At 44.5% G+C, this 12,281-nt stretch overlaps 1 protein-coding gene and 1 long non-coding RNA gene across 10 annotated transcripts in view; one reads left to right on the forward strand and one right to left on the reverse strand.

The window, feature by feature from the left end:
• SLC14A2 (solute carrier family 14 member 2) overlaps nucleotides 1-12,281 on the forward strand; it is a 425,016-nt gene that overhangs the window by 217,018 nt on the left and 195,717 nt on the right. The window lies entirely within an intron of this gene.
• Nucleotides 1-12,281, reverse strand: part of LOC132665954 (uncharacterized) — a 131,838-nt gene that overhangs the window by 7,416 nt on the left and 112,141 nt on the right. For 3 of the 4 annotated variants that reach the window (XR_009604370.3, XR_009604367.3, XR_009604364.3), the window contains 3 exons: nucleotides 10,091-10,168; nucleotides 9,228-9,322; nucleotides 978-1,140 (listed from right to left, as the gene is read on the reverse strand). This is a non-coding gene — a long non-coding RNA (uncharacterized LOC132665954). Of the gene's footprint in view, nucleotides 1-977; nucleotides 1,141-1,166; nucleotides 3,167-9,227; nucleotides 9,323-10,090; nucleotides 10,169-12,281 lie in introns of those variants that run through there. The other variant, XR_013551236.2, reaches the window with a different exon arrangement.

Below are 12,281 nucleotides of genomic sequence, written 5' to 3' on the forward strand. Positions count from 1 at the left end.
TGAAGAAAGGAGAACCAGACCTCACCTCAGTTTTCCCTGAATGCATCCCTCTCCTGCCTGCCTGCCTGCCTCCAGCCTCACTCACTTCCCAGAATCCCACCTGGAAGGTATTATCACTTATCCAAAGATACTACTGTATTAAAAAGGAAAAGAAGTGATGTCCGGTCAAAGTTAAAGGGGCTGAGTGACATTTGAGAAAGCAAGCCCAAAGAATCAAACTTCATGTTTTACTAACAGCCAAGACTACTGGGCCCAAACTTGTGGGCTTATAAATTGATTTGTCTTTGGGCCCCTTTACAGAGCTGTTTCTAGGCGACCGACAGGTTGGCCGTATATCATGTGTGCTCTGGCCTCGTGCTGTGGCAGCCTGCTCCTGACCTCTTAATCAAGCCGAGTGCTGGGGCACAGAGAGGAGATATGCGATCACTTATGGAAACACCCAGCTGGCGTCAGGCCCACAAACCATCTGCCTGTCTCGCTTTGGTCAGACTGACTGTCTGCTAATGCCCTCTTCTCCTATGAGCCATTTATATATTTCCCCAGCCTTTTTTTTTTTTTTTTAAGTGGAAAACAAATAGCATTATTGGACGTACTCTGCCTGGCTACAGCTGTGAATCACAAAGTTGGAAATCAGTCCAAGACAGAGTCGACAGCATATTCTCTGCTTGGTTGGGGAGAGATCCAAACTGCTGATCTAGCCTCATTTGATCTTTGATATTTTATTTATCTATAAATTTGACATGGCCCTGTTAGGAAACATCTTTCTGTTGTTCATTTTCTCATTCTTTTTTGTGTTTCCAAAGGGAAGGGGCCTTTGCTTAGTTGTAACCAAGGGTCAGCATTTCTTCCTGGCCTTGTCAGAAGGTAATCAATGTAAAGACAATAAAACATGAGAATTGCATGCAGCTGGTAGCAGCAAGGATGGGAGAAAGGGAATAGAGGTTTGACATAATTCCCCTGGGCTCTTTGCTACTTACCGAAGTCAGTAATAGATCACAAATACAGAGTAGTGAACAGAGCTAGATGAACCTGGGGTGGGAATCCTTGCCCTCATCATTGTTCCATTCAACTAGGAATGAATGAGTACCACTGGGCAGAAAAGCACCATGGCTTCCGAAAAAAAATGCACAATCCCTGTACCTGCAAGGAAAAACACTGACAGTCAGCTAATCATCCAACCAATAAGTCAATTTTGACAATATCCTCTATACCTGTCTTGGTTTGAGTTCCCCAGAAGCAGATCCTGATGTGAGTGTAAACTATCTACTTGGGCACTGCAGGTAACACAAGGAGAAAATGCAATAAATAAAGGGTACATGACTTTTTTAGCCAGCTACTGCTATGGACCGCTGGAGCCTAACTCTCAAGAAAACTCTGGGAAATGGTGCAAAGCACATGATTCAGAACCACTTCAAGGAGTGAGGGAGCTGGGGTGTTTATATACCAACTTAAGAGCTTCATTAGTTTGAGGGCTATTGCTAGAGGGTGGTAACTCTTTGAAACTCTGGCCTGCCATATATACAAAGAGCAAGCTTTCCCCTACTGGGGGTGAAGGAAGGGGAGCCTTCAGGCACACAAAGGCAGATACTGACATTTTTAAGTTAGCTGGAGCCCACTGAATCGTCCAAAGAGTAGGGCGGGGCCCTGAAAGCACCTGCTACAAAGTCAATCCCTAAGTGAGGGGCTTCTGGGGAAGCAAGAAACTGAATATACACTTTCTATGTCCTTCACTCAATCAGTTAGAATGATGAAACTATTAGAATGCAGTCTGAAAATCAAACACTAAGTGACATAAACAAGACTGAGAAAAATGGAAGTCCAGAAGGAAAAATAGCTGTCCCACCATTGAGGAATTTCCATGAAAAAACTTACAATTAAATTAGGACTTGAAGAATGGACAGAATTTGGATTATGGAAAGGAGGGAGAGGAAGATTTGGATAAAATTATTTATTCCCAAAATTGGATATAAAAATACTTGAAAAATAAATAATCAAATTGAGTCCAGTGAACTCTTCCCTCCTATTCACATTCACATTATCATCTTAGAGATGATATCCATGATTATCCACAATTTCACTCCAATAGACTCTTTTAGTTTAAGTTTCATGGCATCTCAATTCAGTAGTCAAGGAAGTTTGCATCAGATGAACTTCTAAATTCCTTTCCTATCAGAGATTTTAAGAATCATGAGTCATCAATAAACTACTCAAAGGACTAATGATATTCTATTTTGAAAGATTGTTTTGCTGGTTATATAAATAATTACCTCCTGGTTTATCTGTTTGCCCATTCAGTAACTCAAACCTCAGTTAAGCAGAACATTTTAGGACTGAGGGTGGGGGGTGCTCATACAAAGGGTAGGGACAGGTCTGGTCACATGCCCCTTTGACAGAAGATTGGATACATGTGTAAGAGATGTCCTTGGCTGCTGGTTTAACCCTCCATTGTAGGCAAAACAGTGCTTGGGTTTAGCTGAGAGCTTGAACTCAGAAAAGACTGGGTTTGAATCCCAGGTCTGCCATGTGCCAACTTTGTGACTTTGGCAACTTGACTCCTATAAGCCTTAACTTTCTGATCTCTAAAATGGAAGCAATAGCACCCGCTGTCAGAATTGCTGTATGTATTAAAGTTAAAAGGGACAGTGCCTGTAAAATTTGTAGCCCAGGGTCTGAAAACTTAACAATCCAATATGCAATGATAATGAAAACAAGTACATTTAAAAAAAAAAAAAGAAATCAAAGGGCATTATTTGCAGTCATCAAAACAGTGCATGCCCTTCTGGTTTCAGAGCTTCTTACTGCTTAATTTTACATACCACACACTAAATCATTATATTAGTTCATACTATGCATAAGTGAGATGGGAATCTGCTATTTCTGGTGAGGTACCTTGCACATTAGTCCATACATGCATTTTAAGCTCAGGACAAACAATGCAAGTGAAAGGGAATCAAAGTGTAGGTTAATACCATAGAAATAAGGACATTTAAAAAATTTGACATTAATTTTATGTATTGATTATTTTTCTTGTCAATTTCACTTTTTTCTTCTCTCCAACACCATGGACTAAAACAATGCCATGCTTCTTTGTGAGTGTTGCTCCCAGGACAGCTACTCTGTGGTGTTGGCAGCAGGTCACACGGCAAGGCCATGAGGGGCAAAGAGTCTGGCAAGATAAGGGCAAGGTCAGACACATGAAAAATGGCTACAGGGCAAAGGGTAAGCTATGAAGCATAGCTAAGGTCTGAGATGGGTCTGAGGAATTCTTCCAGCAGCATCAGACATCATCAGAGACCGGGTCTCAGGTGGAGGGCAGTGTCTTTCTCCTTTGTAGGGGTTCAGAGAGGCCCACTACAGCACTGGCATGGACAGCAGCCGGACCCAGGATGACCATACACAGATGGCCCAGCCCTGGACACTTTAGAGAGCAAGAGGAGGAATTATTCATCACTGCTGAGACAGCTAGTGCACTCAAGACTGTCCCAAGCAAACCAGGACCTGCAATCCCAGCCCTGGGGTCTTTTTCCTTTTCACTTGGAATCAGACCATCTCCTCAGCCCCAGTCTGCCTGGGAAACCCAGCCCTCAAATTCTAAGATCCCACCCGCTGTCCAAAAGCTCCCCTCTCCTTAATCCCCATCATCTGTGTAACCCGTCCCTCACCCTGTTTCTCTTCCTCAGAGAGGGATGTCTGGAGCTTCTCTCTGCTTCTAGACAGTCCATTGCTCTCCAGCTCGGTGAAGAAGGTGAGGTGCTCACCCTCAGGCACAAAACTGAAGGAAGTGATGGAGATCTCAGTAATCAAGACAAATCATATTTCAGTGCCATGTTTTTTAAAAATCAAAATTCATGCCAAAAAAGTCTTTGATGAGAAATATCTCAAAATTTCAAATAAAGACAGCATCAGTAGCAGCACTGTGCCAAGGCCTATGGGAGCCTAAAGCAAAAGGAAACAGTCATACTGATCTTGTCTTTAGCTAAGATCTTGGTGTTTCCTTCTTTGTGGATTTTTGCATTAATTTTTATTTTTAAAAAATATTGGATTAAAATATTATCTGTCTAGATGGCAGAGCTTTTTGGTCACACCTTTAATTTTGTGCCTGAGGTTAGTGCCTCTCTTGCCTCACCCTAATCCTGGCCCTGAATTCTTCATAAATAACAACAGCTGCCATTCACCACGCATTTGGTGGGAAGCTGGCCTTGGGCTAAGTGCTCTGCTTATTTAATCCAGATACTACCCCCTCCAGGTAGGACTCCAACCCACGTGCTGTGCCTTTACAGTGCTGTCTTACTGAAACCTGCCCTCTTGGGTCATCCAATACTCCCAGATTACTCTTTCTTGGAGAATAGAAAAAACTTTAAGCTGGAAAGACCCATTGAAACATTCTAATCCTTTGCTTTCTTTTTTTCACATGAGAATTTCAGTGCATATTACAGGAGCTAAGTGACTGGCCCAGGGTCACACAGCTGCTTGGGATTAGTGTCCATTTATTCATTAACTCAACAAATGTTGACTGAATATCTACTATATCCTCTGTTGTAGACACTGGGAACAGAGTAAGGAGCGAAAGGGGCAGCATCCCTGCTCTCACAGAGCTTACATTCTAGTGTGGAAAGGCAGTTAATAAACAAACACAGCCACACACATGCACATATCAGACAAGGATAAGAGCCATGAAAAAATTGAATCATGGGGAGAGGGAAAGGAGTGGTGGAATGAGATCGGGGTTTCTCTTTTATATAAGATGGTCATGAAGGGATTTTGGTAGGTGGTTTGAGCAAACACCTAGATAAAGTGAAGGAAAGAGGAAGTTATGTGGCCAGGGTGGAGGTGGTGGGAGCTAGTTCTAGGGCAAGGTGCCTCCACTTTGACACTATTGATATTTGGGGCTGGATAATTCTTTATTGGAGCAGTGGGGGGGGGGGGGGTGCGGTGACCTGCACATTGTAGGATGTTTAGGAGCATCCTTGGCCTCTACGTACTTGATACCAGTAGCACTTCCCTCCCAATCATGACAAGCAAAATGTCCCCAGATATTGCCACGTGCCCTTTAAGGAGCAAAATTATCCTCAGCTAGAACCAGAGTCAACGCACATGGTAAGAGGCAAGTGCAAAGGCCCCAAACAGGTCAGGCTTTTTCCATAGCTCAGAGCAGCACTCTCAGTCACAGGCAACCCCGTCAGCCCTGAGCACCCACCACCTGCAGAGCCAGCACCAACAACACACTACTGGTCTCTGATTCATTTCACACAGGCTGGCTGTGGGCCTCCTTTCATCCTCCAGAGCAAAAGCTCCCTGAGGGTAGGCGTCCAGCCTACATTCCTTTATATCCTATGAAGGCTGGGCTCTGGCTACATGCCTGTACACTCCCTTCTGCTCCTGCTCGGTGGGGACACTGTCCAAGGACTGGGAAGCTCAGAGCCAACTTTGGAGGCACCATGTCCCTGCACAGCAGCCCAGCCCATGCCATCCTGTCAGTTGCCCTCTCCACGTCTTTAAGGCTGTGCTGCTTTCACAAAAGGACAACATGTGATGAAAGTTCACCTTCCACTCAATTAACCTTGAGAGAGAAGGTGGTTTTTTTCCCCCCTTTCTCCCCCAAGAGACTTTTTTTTTTTTGATGACCTTTTTGAAGCATCTTATTTTCTGGGCAAAAAGCCAAATGATACACTCTCTTCCCAGCTGCAGGGCTGTTGTAGATTCTCAAAGCTGAGGTAAAGACAGCCTTTGGAATGAATGCAAGATGGGCAGTGGGGTGGAGGGAATGTGAAGAAATGCCTTATTATTCCAGGCGAGATGTGCCTGGAGGGATAGAGCCTACAGGACCCATGAGATGCAGGGACCTAGAGACCTCAGGGCTGCCAGACACTCCCCCCAATTAGGGAGCATGCATGAATATGAATTTTAAAAAATCAATTCCACTTTGGGTGAAAGTTGAATGTTAATAAGTTATAACAAAGCACATCTTGCACAGTATTTTGCAGTCTATGAAGAGGTGTTTTGTTTTTGTTTTTCTTTTTGTTTCTTACCTATTTCATCTCTTTGAGTCTCAGATTCAGTTATCAAGTAAGATTGGATTTTATTTAAGATTGGATCAGTAGGGCAGAATAAATGGTATAGCACATTTGCAACCTATTCCTTAATAGTGGTGCCCAAAAGCTCCCCTACCCCATCCCAGATGTTCAGCATCCCTGGTAGGGTTTAGAGAGGGCAGCACATGCTCCTCTCTCTCTCTCCCTGATGCAAGGCCTCCAAAATCAACTACATGTACATGCAGAAGGGAAAATGAAAAGAAGCACCCAGCCCAGGCCCACCTCTTCATTGGGGTTCTCACCAGCACCAGTTCTGGTGGCAAAGGGAGATTCATGAAGGTGGCCAGGTTTGCTTCAGGTCAGTTTTACCCCCTCTCTCTGAGGTCCACAGGCAGTTGGAAGACTTCTAGAATCTTAGAAGCATTGTTTGAAAGCAACAGTTTAGAAAGAGTCTCTGGGTGGTGGCTTTTTTCATGGGGACCAGGAAGTTGTGACTGGGAGTCAGAAGACTGTGCTGGTAAAATAATAATAATAATAATAATAATAATAATAATAATAATAAATAATAATAATAATAATAATAATAATAATAATAAAGAACCACAAGGTCAACAGCAATCTCAGGAGCTAGACTGCCTGGGTTCCAATTCTGGCTTTAAAACTTGCCATCTTCATGACCTTGACCAAATCACTTTACCTCACTATGCCTCCATTTTCCCATCTGTAAAATGGAGAAAATAGAAGTAGCTACCTCTTAGAAGTGGGAGGAGAAGGGGTATCCTTGATCCAGATGCACTCCAACAGGGCACTGAATATCAAGGATCAAAAGTGGCTGAGAAGGGTGGCAGGAAGCTGAGGAAAAGTACATGCAGGCTGTCCCAGGAAAATGATGTTGAGAGATGTGCCAAAGGGCAGATGCCATGCTGGGGCTTTGCTGTGGGTATGAGGGAACTGGGGGTTTCAGGCTACAGCATGAAGAGAGATGTAGAAGAGATGCCTGCCCCAGGGGAGGCACTGCTGCCTAACATCTGCCATCCTGCAGCCTCCAGGGGGAGGCCCTCAGGCCAGAATCCAGGCAGCACAAAGGAGCTTTCTGGAACAAGTTTGCAGAAACAGACACTAATGTAAAGGCATCTCTTAAGTCCCAGTTCCTATCATTAGTCTCCATTTGCTGTCACAGGATGAAGGACCAGTGATTTGTGTTCCATGAAAACGTTCTTCCCGGAACATTAGGAAAGGAGAATTGGCATCATTGCAAAACCCAGAGTGGCCCTGCAGCTTCTGGGCAGGAAACCCCCATTCGGGGTGACACTCAGGAAGAGGAGCCTTTCCCTTTGGGCCGTGGGCTACCCACAGCCCCCAAATCTGTTCACCCACTACCCCTTTGCTAAAGAGTCTTTTCTTCCTGACAGTGTCTTGAAATGATCAGCTAGCCATGCACTGATTTCAGCACCACCTCTACTGGCTCGTCAGCCATCCCTACCTCAGTGATCAGGTTAGAGCTAGAAGGAAGCTTTGAATATTTCTTTTCATAGAAGAGCAAGCTGGCACCCAGAAGGATTTTTAATTTGCCCAAAAGCACATTTACTAGCCATGATATGATGTCTGAGCCCCCATGTCCTCGTAGGTTTGTGGAGCTGTGACAGCAAGATAGAGGTAGAATCATGTCACTTGAAATCTAGATGGTGAGTTGAGTTATCCTACCTCATGACCTTTCACAGTTCTGGCAAAGTCAGAAAACTCACAGAATGTTTGGTGCAAGTGAGTATACTGATGTACGGAAACTGTACCTCGGGGTACAAATGACAGTTAAAATAAGACAATTATAATGAGATGCTGTCTGTATAGCGGAGGAAGATTAGACATGGGAGGACCGTGCATGACCATCAGTTCTGGGCTAGAGTGGATTTGTAGCGATCCCTCTGCTGAATTTGTGATTCCATGAAGGTGATTGTCAGATCCAAACTCCCTCCAGCAACGAAAAGAGTGCCAGCTCAAGTAGAAGACTCTAACTGCCATCCATCTCCCAAAAGTGCCCTGCAAGTTGCAACCTTCTATTCTCAAGAACCCACCCAGTGCCCGGTACATAGAGCTACTAAGAAAATAGTCAGGAATCAAGGGAGTATGTAGCCCTATCCAGTTCTGACATTTGGGGACCAGATTTGGAAGCTAGAAGCGTTCAAACTATGACCTGTCTCACTTCAGTGGGTGGTTTTCATCATGGCTTTGAGGGAGGAACCCCTCTTTAGAAGAACCTATAACTGTGTGCTGCAGGCCTGGCCTGACCAAACCAGAAGACAAGAAAACTGAGTGTTCAGCCCCAGCGTCTTCGCTCCCCTCCCCCTTCACTGAGTCTCCTTCCTCCTACCCTCAGCCATTTCCCACCCAGCACCCAGTGCCCTCATGTGCCCCACCCCTGTCTACCCACTCTGGTCACTAGTTCACTCTATATTCTGGGCTCTTCCAACTTCCTTTAATACTCAAAACTTCTCTTGAAGACAGAGCCATTGGCTTCTGAGGGATTGAGAGGCCATTTTCTTGAAGCTGTGATCTATTACCTTCTCAAGCATATTCTCATCTGACAGAAAACAGTGCTGCCTTAAACCAGTGACAGCTCCAACATATACATCTCAGACAGCCACCAAAGGCAGGTAAAAGAAAGGAGGTAGAAAGGAGAGGAGGTAGAGGCTGAGACTCCGCACTGGCAGCACTCCACAAATCACACACTGACCCCTCACCTGTTTTCCCACCACCGCTTCTATGCAAAGTCTTCTATTGGGGTGCTGTCCCCACAGGTACACTCTGGGGTTGCCCAGTCCACCTTGCGGTAGGGCCCACCCAGAATTTGTGATTCAGGGGAACTTCCTGACTATTCCCAAAACTAGTCCACAATAAGAGAATCTTCCTTTGTGAATTCCAACTTAGGTAAAATAGGATTAGAGTCTAGGTTTAAAAACCCTAAAGAAGCTCTAACGAAATCTACTCCAACCAACAACAGAGACTATGCACCAAATAAAGAAAATATCAGTAACATTTCACATATCTTAAATTAGTAATAATGGGTCCTAATGAGTTCTGTGCTATTAATTCCATTTACCATCCCTCCCTCCCTGGAAACTTCTCACGTTCTTCCTCCCCTGCAGCTTTAATGAGATACTTGTAAATTCATTTTGCTTTGTTGCAAAAAATACTCACCCTAAGAAGCATTTGGAATGTGTGGGCCTCGTCCTTGGGTGTTTTTAAGATTTTATTGGCTCCTGCCTCCTGGGTCTCACTGTGTGACTTGGAAGCTGGAGAGAGAAAAGCTTTGGCTTGCCTTTATTTAACTTATTTGGATGCCAAGTGGAGATTTCTCAAATCCTGTCTCAATACATAATGTCATAGGCCCTGGGCACCTGCCCCGATCCTTCCTACCAGATTTCACCTCTCACCTCCCTCTCAAAGGCCATTCAACATTATTTTCCCCAACTCATCTTCAGTGTCCCCCCAAAACTTTATCCCTACTTTCTGTTTCCTACTGTACTCTTTCCAAGTCCTTCTGTTTCTTATTATTCCCGACACTGACAACCTGCTGGTCCCGGCAGCCGTGGTTGCTGAGCAGACATGCGGAAGTAAATCAGAGTTCGCTAATTTTTATTGCATTACGGGAACTTGCACGGGGGAGAGCATTACTGTGGTCACTTCTCAGAGATGCTCCTTTGCATTAGGGACATTGGAGAATGTGAGGATGAATCTGAGTGACACGGTCATCTCCAGGAGCTGCCTAGCTTGGGTGTAATTGAGCGATCTATTAACGAGAATTGTGTTTCTCTTTCTTCCTCCTCTGCTAGGGGCAGCATTCTGAGCCATCCTTTGGTAGACCCAGACTAATCTCCTTTTTTAGGACCTACTCTAATTTAGTTTTGGCCCTGGGATCTATCACTCAACTGTGCTTGGAATCCTCATGCTGATATTTGAGATCAAAGTGTCTAGAATAATTTTGGCTCTCTAAAGAGCTACTTCTAAAGCAAAATCTATGTTTATAGCCAGAGCCAGTCTCCTGTTTAGTCAGAACCCACCTTTGCTTATATGATACAGCATGAAGGGCAGTGAAAAGATCTTCAGATTCCACTCGAACTTATTTCTCTCCCAAGTGCCTAAAATCATATCATTTGAGAGTGAGAATATATTTCAGTTAGCTATCATTACTCACCTTCAGCATTTTTTAAAAGACACAAATACAAAAGGAATTGTGAGCCATCCATTCTTCATAATTTCTATGAATTAATGCTAGATTATTTTCCTCCCTGGGAAAGTCTAGATGACAGGGAACACAGGATGGGAGGGACACAGAGGATGGGGAAGAAGGTGCAGGAGACAAACCTCACAATTTTCCCAGGTGCCAGGCTTACCTGAAAGAAATGTGGCCCTCTCAAAGCACCCGAAAACATCAAGCCATCATTCAGAAAAGTGACAAACCCCAAGCAAAACAAATCAATGTTTCTGTTTTCATAAATCTGTAGAAAACAACATTTCTTTTCCCCTCTTCAGCAGTTTCAAACACAGGGCAAATATTTTCCTACTACTCCATAAATCTGGAGTCTGTTGAACTGTAGGGAATTTCCTCTTCAACTGTCCCCCATAACAGCATCGAAAGGGAAAATAAAACCTCAGTACCAAAGGCATAGACTTTTAGAGCCCAGCTGACTGCTGGAACTGGGCCCTTGTTTCCACAGAGTCTTTGGCCAGCTAGCATCCTGCATGCCGAGCAGGCGAGGGCCTTGTAGGCCGTCTAGCAGGGCCTGTAAATTCCCCAGTTTTTAGGGCCCCCTCATGAAGCTGCCAGGCAGGATGTGTATATTGTCCACTAGAGCCTGAGGGTTTCGAGATATATGATTTGAAAGAGAGTCGAGGAAGAGTATATAGACAGAGAGGCTGTTCTGCCTCGGTGACTGTTCCAGGTAATTGAAATGTATCCCTTTTAGGACTGGGACCATTCTGAAGTTTTAATTATTTAATAGAAAGCTTTTTAACTGGTAATGTGTACTTCCTTGAGAGCAGGATGGTGGAAAAGCATTGGAAGCAAGCAGTTTGACATTTGAATCCTAGTCCCACACTTAAAATGTGAATAAATCTGAAGAGGCTCGGGTGGGGGGATTATTTGCTTTTAATATCTTTGGACTTGAGTTTTTTTCACCTGCAAAATGGGATAATGCCTAATTCACAGATGTCTATGATATATAAGTGAGGCACATAGCAAACTGCTTATCACCTACTAAGTATTCAATATTCTCAATGTTTCTCTATATTATCATTCACATCATTAGGATTATTCCTTCCCTTTTAAAACAAAACATGCTAGGGGCACCTGGATGGCTCAGTCGGTTAAGCATCTGACCAGCTCAGGTCATGATCTGGTTCATGAGTTCAAGCCCCGTGTTGGGCTCTGTGCTGACAGCTCACAGCCTGGAGCCTGCTTTGGGTTCTGTGTCTCCCTCTCTTTTTCTTCCCCTCCCCCGCTTGCACTTTGCCTCTCTGTCTCTTAAAATTAAATAAAAATGTTTTAAAAAAATTCTTTTTTAAAAAAATAAAACAAACATTCTGAGCATGCATTAACTTTTTGTTTCCCTTAGGGTGGATGATACTTGATAAGTATTCGCTCTGTAATATCCTGCGATGCCCTTGGGAGCCTAGAAAGTAAACAGGAAGGTTCACCTCCCAAATAAGCAGGCCCATCTGCACTACCTGCACTACTCTGCTGTCCCTTCTTTTCCAGGAGCCTTGGGTCTGGAGTCCGTGTAAATAGACAAACCAGGAGGCAGTTGGACAGAGGATAAAGAACAGGGACGGCCCTTGTGGCTACAAATCCTCAATTCAGCACTCCACTCCCTCTCCCCACAGCCCTGTGGGCTTGGCCTCCCTGAGCCTCAGTTAGGGAACCAGACAGTGGTGGTGGCCCCACCATCCTGGGTGGCAGTGAGTATTAAGGGAGACGATGCTGGAGGAGCCTCTGACACAGTGTCTGGTGCGCTGCAGATGCCCAATAAATGGCAGATCTTGTTAACTGATGGCCACAGGGGAGCAACCAAGGCCATTCAGTCTGCAACTTTACACTCGACCCAACAGTGAGCCGTGATCTGGTCACAGCCAGGTTCATAGCATATTCTAACCCTTCAGTCACCCTTTCTGCATGCCTCCATTTCCACTTGGGGTTTTCCACATGTCAAGTGAGGCAGCACCACAGTGCACAGCACATATCATATAGCCTAC

This window comes from Panthera onca, chromosome D3, assembly GCF_046562875.1.
Source record: "Panthera onca isolate mPanOnc1 chromosome D3, mPanOnc1 haplotype 2, whole genome shotgun sequence".
Lineage (NCBI taxonomy): Eukaryota > Metazoa > Chordata > Mammalia > Carnivora > Felidae > Panthera > Panthera onca.